Source organism: Helianthus annuus, chromosome 13 (genome assembly GCF_002127325.2).
Source record: "Helianthus annuus cultivar XRQ/B chromosome 13, HanXRQr2.0-SUNRISE, whole genome shotgun sequence".
Classification (NCBI taxonomy): Eukaryota; Viridiplantae; Streptophyta; class Magnoliopsida; order Asterales; family Asteraceae; genus Helianthus; species Helianthus annuus.
Window position 1 is genome coordinate 23,708,146 of NC_035445.2, and position 9,338 is coordinate 23,717,483.

General features: G+C 43.8%; 1 non-coding gene across 1 annotated transcript; it reads left to right on the top strand.

Annotated features, from left to right (window-relative positions):
* The first annotated feature begins 8,212 nt into the window (after window positions 1-8,212).
* LOC118486131 lies at window positions 8,213-8,319 on the top strand. The gene has a single exon (XR_004877987.1). It is a non-coding gene; the product is annotated as a small nucleolar RNA R71 (small nucleolar RNA).
* Window positions 8,320-9,338: the final 1,019 nt, after the last annotated feature.

The following is a 9,338-nucleotide window of genomic DNA, read 5'->3' on the forward strand; positions in this document are numbered from 1 at the left end:
CGAAGGTCTGGTTAGCGAGAATAAGCTGGCAACCCTTGACTACGTGTGAGGCTTCCAAACTCTTACCATTAGCTAGCTCTACGGTGTGTTTGTCGCTCAGGGGTGTAGGAATACGCTTAAGCATCTTACTAACTTCTAGTGACACATAGCTAGTATCGGCACCCGAATCAAATAAGACTGTAACATAAAAGTCGTCGAGAAGGAACTTACCCGTCACCACGTTGGGATCATTCCTCGCTTCACCTTGACCAATCACGAACACACGTCCCCTAGCACCATTGTTGTTGTTCCCATTGTTACCATTCCCCTGATTGTTGTTGTTGTTCTGATTCAATTGGGGACAATCCTTCTTGAAGTGGCCTTCAGCTCCACACTGAAAGCACCCTTTGTTGTTACCCTGCTGCTGTCGCTGGTTCTGCTGAGGTTGCTGACGATTCTGATTGGCGGGGTATGCGCTCCTGCAATCCTTTGCAACATGACCAGGCTTGTTGCACCGATGACAGTTGCCCCTGGTGCATGGCCCACTGTGATGTAAGTTGCAACGATTGCACTTGGGGTGATTCCCCTTGTATCCACCATGACTTTGACCTCCAGACGATTGCTGACTGGGGCTCTTGTGATCATCCGTCTTTCTCTGCTGAGACTGAGTTTGCACCGAAGTTGAACCCCTGCTTGAAGTTCCATCCCATTTCCGTTTATCCCCACTAGTAGCACCAGAAGTAGTTGCAGCACCTATACGCTTTGGTAACTTGTTCTGCTCCACCGCTTGGTCAGTGAGACGGTGAGCCAACTGTACAACCTGCTGGATAGTAGTCAAGTTCGCTGAAGTCACATGACTTTGGATCTCTGGCACCAAGCCCTTGAGATAGAGTTCAATTCGCTTATACGGAGGATCCACCATTGTAGGACACAACAAAGCAAGCTCATGCGATCTCTTAGTGTATGCCTCAATCTCCGACCCCGACATCTTGAGATTGTAGAACTCATCTTCCAGTTTGTGAATGTCGTCACGACTGCAGTATTCTTCCCTGATCATTTCCTTGAAAGTTTCCCATGGGGTGGCGTTGGCAGCAACCAACCCTAACATCTGCACTTGCGCATTCCACCACGTGAGAGCCAAACCCTCGAGAGTACCAGTAGCATACTTCACCCTGCGCGCTTCAGGGCATTCACACATTTCGAACACAGACTCCAGTTTCTCAAACCAGTGTAGGAGACCTACTGCTCCTTCAGTTCCGCTAAAAGTCGTGGGTCGACAGTCCATAAAAGTCTTAAAAGTGCACACCGGTGCCTGACCTAAGGTAGGTGAAAGAAAAGACAGAGTTTAACACAAAGGTTGGTTCACGAGAGTAGGATCCAAATGACCCTAGAACAATTTCGGACTGCAGGATATACCTCCTGCGTGTGCAGCTGCGAGTGCTGCGGCAACTCGCTCGTTGATCAAAGCCGTCAACTGGGCTTGTGTCATGTTAACGCGTCCAGACATGGTTCTTCATAACAAGAGTAATACGTGTGAGAGAGGTTCGCGAAAGCACGATAGTAGGACAGAGTAAGCACGCACGTGTTCAAACAACAGTAGTTATACTAACCAAGCGTACTATGAGCAATGTACTATGTAACTAACAAGTAGGCAATATACACACATCATATTACCTAGAACGTCGAGCCTTGCATGAGGAGCGAAGTGTCGTTGTGGACCGTTGAGCACTGTTCCGGTTATAGTCTGGTTTTAACAAAAACGTTTCTCCTTTATTAAAACCAAGTTCACTATAACCAATGGCTCTGATACCAATCTGTCACACCCCCAAAATCCCACCTGCGGAGTACTACCGCTTGGAGGCGTGACTGACCAGGATCCAGCCACCAATCATACTGAACAAGCATATAAGTAGTTATAAAAGTTTAACCATCACGATTGGTATTCAAAAACAAATAAGTTTAAGTTGCGAGCGGAAGCATAAGTTTAAAGTTATAACATAAGTTCCAAAAGTTTCAAGTTTAACATAGTCTTGTAGCAATCCCTGTCCCACAACGATCCTCCTCCATGCAAGCTCCCACTGAGTACCTATGGTCCTGCAAAGCATGTAGTAACGAGTCAACAACTAGTTGAGTGAGTTCACGGGTGGGCGTTCGTTTTAGTTGTTTCGAAAACAGTTTACTTTATCTGGCATCCTGCCGTGGGGGTTACCCCATAGTTTAAAAACGTGACCAGTTCATTCCCAGTTACTCCGGCACTCCGGCCGTGGGGGCTACCCCATGTAGTTATCAGGCATTTCGGCCGTGGGGGCTACCCCATGTACATCATCTGGCTCTCCAGCCGTGGGGGCTACCCCATGTGTATACTAGACTCGTTACCGTATCGATTGCTGACTGTAGTCATGTTTATGTGCCCTGAAAACATCAATGTCTATCATCATTGACGTGCCCCAGATCCATTAGTTCACGCCCGTCCTCTGCGGCACGGTGTGAGGCTTGTCAGACCTAAATAGCGCTATCTAACTAATGACCCGCTCGCCATTGGCCCGGCGATTAGTCGATACAAAAAGGAGGGACTTCGTGATAGAGTTTTAGTCTAGTACGTTTATCCGTCCATCCGGACGAGGAATCACATTCCTGAACCACTGACGTCCTACCCAAAGGTAGACGAGGAACCCACGTTCCTGAATCCCGTTCCCAACCCAGGGAATCCCATGCTTTGTAAAGGGTGTGAACTCACCTTGGTTTGCTCGGCAGTTAATCACAGAAAGTCAATCAAGTCGCAAGTAGTCAATTACGTCCTAACACGGTTATCACGTATAATCAGATTCGAACCAAGTAGTGCACAAATGTTTAACACGTTTGGCAAGCACGTTTAACAGTACACAGTATCAACAGTAGCACATAAGGTTCACAAGTTCAGCCCAACTACTTAGGCCCAAACACGTAAAAGCAGATAACACAGAAGCCCATCAGTCTGGCCCATTAACTAAGGCCCAAAAGTGTGGTCTCGAGTCGCAACCGGACTCGCAAGCATGGTCTCGAGTCATGCTGTGTGTTGATCATGGATGGTTGCGAGTCGCAACCGGTGTCGCAACCATGGTTTCGGTTCATCATGCTAAGGTCTCGAGTCGCAACGGGACTCGTAACCTGTGGTTTCGGCTTGTCCTGTTATGGTTGCGAGTCGCAACCGCGTAGTCTCGAGTTGTAACGCTGTGGTTGCGAGTCGCAACGGGTGATTGCGAGTCGGTAAGCTGTCGTTTTCAAGTTCACGTGTTGATGCAGGTGTATCAGTCCCATTAGTACAATATAATCAGGCCCAAATCAGGAAACTACCAATAGCATTCCACTAACATTTTTCCTAATCAGGTTACTAGTCAAATGTGGATCAAAATCACAAGGGTTTTCATATTCTTAACTATCATTCAAAGTGTTCTTCACATATTCAAAGCATATTCATCAAGTTCATAACATTTTCAACACTTATATCAACCACAACTATGAATAATCATCAAGACACTTAGCATAACATACAACTCGGTTTCCCTATAGGTCCGATTTCATCACAAGTGCAACCCAATTTCATCATTCATTTTTAACATACAATGAATCTATTTTTCAACATCAACATTTATGCATAGTTCCACACATAACAAGATCATTCATGAACCGATTTCTTTTCAAATATCATGCATAACTCAACTACCATATTATCACATAATCTTGTCATACATTTATAAACACATCATGAACATTTTTAACACTAAGCATACAACAATAACCAACAAGAAATACTAACCGGTTGGTGAGGTGTGTGTGTGTGCCGATCCAAAGTCCAAATCCGAGAGCTCTTGTGTCAACCGATTGGATCCGAGAGTCTTGAAGATGTGTTTGTGTTCTTAAGGCTTAGAGAGAAAAGTAGGAGAGTGTGTGTGTTGTAATGTTCAACAAAGTGGTAAAAATGACTAAGGTATGGTATATATAGTCAAGTTCCAAGTGTGTGCACCCTTAGTGGGTTTCGAGTGGGGTTCACGGCCCAAAGGCCCAACCGGCCAAAGGTTCTCGGCCCAAGGCCCAAAACCGATTACTAGTCACTCGAGACCTCATGGTCTCGAGTCGGGTTCTTGGTTCTCGGGTTGGGTTCTCGGTTCACATAAAACACGTACACATATATATACAAATGCACACATAACAAAGCACTTATCACATAAGAAGGTTCACGTTATCATTAAGTTTAATCAGTCACTAGTCACATAGCGTACAAGCAAGTTACAACGAAAGGTTCTAAATTTCGAGTTGTCACATTTATAGGCTGAACAGAAGGCTGGACACGGCCCCGTGCCCGCTGGACACGGCCCCGTGCCCGCCTGACACTCTCTCTCTTCATTAATTGTAATTGCGAATTACAATTAATGCGCCTGCTGTACTTTCACCACGCCCCCGTGCTCGCTGGACACGGCCCCGTGGTGGGCAATGGAAGCTTCTACTGGTTTGTCTTTTCTGCTGCTTCCTGGGCACGCCCCCGTGTTCGCTGGACACGGGGCGTGTTCAGACTCTGTTTCCTTCTTTTTGCCTTGGGAGGTGCCGTTGAGGGTCCGGGCAGTCCACTTTTGTTCCTTTTCTTGTATTTATGGTAGAATTAGTGGTCTTTTTGCTTCTTTTGTGATTTTGAGCTCATTTCATCCTGAAAATACAAAAGGAAGACAAAAACACTCTTTTTCCAACATTAGTACTTAAAAAGGGTTAGTTTTATGCCTTAATTGATGTGTTTTATATGTTGCATTTTACACACATCAAATACCCCCACACTTGAACTTTTGCTTGTCCTCAAGCAAAACTCTTTAAATGTGGCTTACACTCCCAAATGGAATAGGTAGAAGAGAAGTTTTTTAGCTTGTCCTAGAGTGTCGGGAATCCAAGGTTTTTATAGGTTTTATTTTTAGTTATTTACAATCCTATTCGTTATGATTTATTTTGAACTTTTCACAAGATAAACTACTTAGTTGGGCATAACATGCCTTATTAAAATTCCATTTATATACAAGTTCACATACCTTACGGGAGATCACTCAACAGTCGGCCGAAGGTGTATATTTTAGTGAATCACTCGAGAGCGGCACGGAACTTACGTCTTCCATAGGCTTGCCAAGCAATCAATCCTCCTCCTTTTTAACTTTTTACCTTTGTAAATATCAAGAGGACTTTTGGGGTGAAGGCTTGGGTTTAAAGGTGAGTGGTTGGTTAGTGGTTAGTAAAAAGGGCGAAAATCATAACAAGTGTCGGTTTTCGTAGAATACCTTGTTTTTAGTGACTTATTATTTTTGAAGTATTTCTTCAAACAAGCTTTTGTAGCTTTTGTTTGTTTTTGACTTCATCATCTAGTTTTTTTTTTTTTTTTTGATGTCACTTGAAAGGGCAAGTTGACGAAAAACCGAGCTTGTTACTAAAATAAAGGGGAAAAAATGAAAAAGGTTTTTGGTGGGTAAAAATGTTTTTTTTTTTTTTTTGGGGGGGGGGGGTAATGAAATGAAAGGTTTAGGCTCAAAGGGGCTATCTAGGGGGATTTTGGGTAGGTAAAAAAAATGAAAAATAATGGTTTTGAAAGAAAAATGGTTAGTCCTAATGCCTCCATCATTTACTTACTTGGGTTTAAGTTGGTAAGGACCGGGAATGTATCGTCGTGGCAAGTTCTAGATTTGTAAGGACCGAGCGGCTATTCACACAAGAAACGAAAAATGAGCATTTAATCTAAATATGTGTATTTTTATGCTCAATAAAGGCTCAAAACTCACTGTTGTGGGAATGGGTTTTTAATGTGACCAAGCATATATAATCGAATTTTAAACTAGATTTGTTATGCCGTTTCATAATTTTCTTATGTTGGTTCCTTTTTTTATCACGACGCTATCGTTTGTAAACTTGTAAAAATATAACCTTTTTAGACTTGTTCTTCCCAACTTAAACTAAGACAAGTAAATAAAAAAATGAAAAAGTTTTTGAAAAAATTTGGGGTGTTTAGCGGTTCCAATAGAGTTTTGTGTAAGGCTTGTGTTTAGGATTTTGCAAAATTTCAAGGTTTTAGCATCCCCCCCACACTTAAATTACACATTGTCCTCAATGTGTCCAAAAACAATATTTTTGGGTGATTAAAATGTATAAAAGTGTGTTAAAAAGCAAATATTTATGTTACTGGCACTCTGGACACGGCCCCGTGTTCACCGGGCACGGCCCCGTGGTCAAGTGCCAGTAACAAAAATTTCAGAAATGAAACAGAAGCCTGGACACGGGGGCGTGTCCACTGAACACGGCCCGTGTCCAGTTACCTGAACTGGGTGATTTTTCTGCAGGGGCTCAGCACGGGGCCGTGTTGGTTGGGCACGGCCCGTGTTGAGCCTTCTGTGATGGAGATTTTTGTCGGGTTGCTCTGTTCTTCATGCATGGTTCCATTTTTCTCGTTCCCTTTTTCATCCATTACCACCATGAGTGTGTTTTATTCTGCAAAAAATTAAAAGATTAAACTAAACTAAACTAAGGATAGATCCGCGGAATGCCTCCGTGGTGCGCCACGTTTATAAGGGTCCTTGGCTAGACCCGATTTCTGGTTATATCTCTTCTGAGTGGAGTGCCTTGCTTCCCAAGTTACACCGTCGGAGAGCGGCATCCAAGCTTGAATCAATAACCTTCATGTAATTGACCGGGTCGTCGTCCTCTATTTTCTTCCCAACTCCGAACTTCACCTCATCGTCCCCATACCTCAAAGTCAGTGTCCCTTCATTCATGTCTACCACTGCTTGTGCTGTGGCAAGGAAGGGTCTCCCTAGGATAAGGGGGACCTCGGTGTCTTCCTCCATGTCGAGTATGACAAAGTCAACGGGATAAACGAATTTGCTTACCCTTACCAAGACATTTTCGATGACACCTTGTGGGAATTTGACTGATCGATCAGCGAGTTGTATGCTTATTTTTGTAGGGCTCGTGGTTCCCAAGCCAAGCCTTTTGAACATTGATGAGGGCATGAGGTTAATGCTAGCCCCTAAGTCGGCCAAGGCATTGCGAACGGGTGATTCCCCTATTGAACATGGAATCGTGAAACTTCCGGGATCGATTTTCTTTTGGGGTAGTTTATTGAGTACGAGGGCAGAGCATTCTTCGCCTAAATTAACTAATTGCAAATTTTCAATTTTCTTTTTATGTGTAAGGAAGTCCCTCCTAAATTTAGAGTATTTAGGCATTTGGGTTAGGACTTCGATAAAAGGAATATTGACATGCAATTGTTTTAACAAACTTTCGAATTTTGCGAATTGCTCATTGGTTTTTTGACGAATTAACCTACCGGGGTACGGAACTCGAGGAGCCTTGATAGGCTCTGGTGATGGGGGAGAGTTCTTTTCCTGCGGATGTGTTGGCGTCGTTTCTTCCGCCGCTGGAGGTACTTCTGCAGGCCCTACGGTGCGGTTTCGTAGTGTGATGAGGTGAACTTGCGCCTTTGGGTTTGTTTCGGTATTGCTAGGTAATGCGCCTTGCGGTCTCTCGGAAAAATTTTGTGCTAGTTGATTTATTTGTTTTTCTATGTTTTGAATGCTAGCTTGTTGATTCCTAAAATTAGATTCTAATTGTAGAAATCTTTCCGAGTTTTTCTTATCAGTGTCGGAGATGAGGCGAGATATAGTATCTTCGAGCCTTTCTCGTCCACCTTGTTGTTGAGTGAAATTTTGTGACTCATTCCTTGATTGCTGAAAGTTTGTTCGTTGGGTTTGTTGGTTACTACTATTGCCGGTTTCCCTCCAACCAAGGTTTGGGTGGTTTCGCCATCCTTGGTTGTAGGTTCCCGTTGGAGGACCCGACGGCCTAGGTCTATTATCAATGTAGTTTACCATTTCTTGTTGTTCGTCCGTTTCTTTCATGCAACTCCAATTTTCATGTGACCCACCACACCCCTCACAAGCCATAACCGAGACTGTTTTTGTCATTTTCTAATTTTTTTATTTTTGAAGAAAGGGCCTCGATTTGGGCTTGTAAAGAGGTGCTTTCGTCGACCTTATGGGCGCCCGGGGCGATAGACTTATTTCCCCGGGGAGTGTGCCATTGAAAATTGGTTTGAGCAATTTCCTCAATTTGATTATATATTTCGTGTGGGCGTCGATTACCTAAAAGTCCCCCGGAGCTAGAATCAAGTGTCTGCCTAGTATGTGGCAACAATCCATTGTAGAAAGTGGATACTTGTTGCCATATTGCGAGGCCGTGATGGGGGCACTTGCGTAATAGCTCCTTGAACCTTTCCCAAGTTTCATATAAGGATTCCCCGTCCTCTTGTGAGTATGTATTAATTTCAGCCATTAATTTAGCAGTTTTAGAAGGAAAGAAATACTTATATAGAAATTTTTGGGCTAGTTCATCCCAGGTGTTTACCGATCCAGCTGGGAGGGTGTTGAGCCAAGCTTTCGCTCGGTCTTTCAGTGAGAATGGAAACATACGGAGGCGGATGGCGTCGTTTGATGCCCCATTGATCCGAAAGGTATCACATATTTCTAAGAAATTAGTTATATGTAGATGGGGATCCTCGTCCGCAAGCCCGTGGAAAGTTGCGGAGTTTTGGAGCATTTGTATCAAATGCGGTCGAAGCTCGAAGTTATTGGCTTCGACATTCGGAGCATTGATAGCGGCGCCTAGATTACCTACGGTGGGCCGTAGATAATCCATAAGGGTACGTTGGTCCGCCATTGGGGGTGGATCACCCGAAACATTCTCTTGGTTTTTGGCTTTTAACCTTTTTCTGAGAAAGCGTTCGGGTTCTTCTAGCGGTTCTTTTATGTCTTTATTGGAACTGGAGCTCATACACTACGTGAGGATGGTGTCGGGTTCCAAGTCCTGCAATAAAAACAAAAAAGAATGTCGGTCAGAAGGTTCACCACGACCCCGTGTTGAGCGAACACGGCCCCGTGGTCGGAAATACAGTGATTGTTTTCCAGATCCCAGTTACTGGAAGTTGGACACGGCCCCGTGTTGCACCGGCACGTCCCCGTGGTCAGCCTTCTGTAACTTGAAAAACAAAAACTGCCAGTAACTTTGCTGAGCACGGCCCGTGTCCGACCAGGCACGGCCCCGTGCTGAGCTCTGCAGAAGCTAAAAAAATAAAAAAAAAAAATCCTAAAAAATTAAAGAAAAATAAAAATATGATTAGGCCGTTGATTCCTAACTTTCTTAAAATCCTTGTGTCCCCGGCAGCGGCGCCAAAAACTTGATGCGTGTTAGTGTATATATGTTTTTAGATATATATTTAAGCCCTTTTTACACTTTTAGCCAAGTTTTAAATTTATAAAACACGATATTTACTAACACTAAGCACACATATGGGCAAGTGC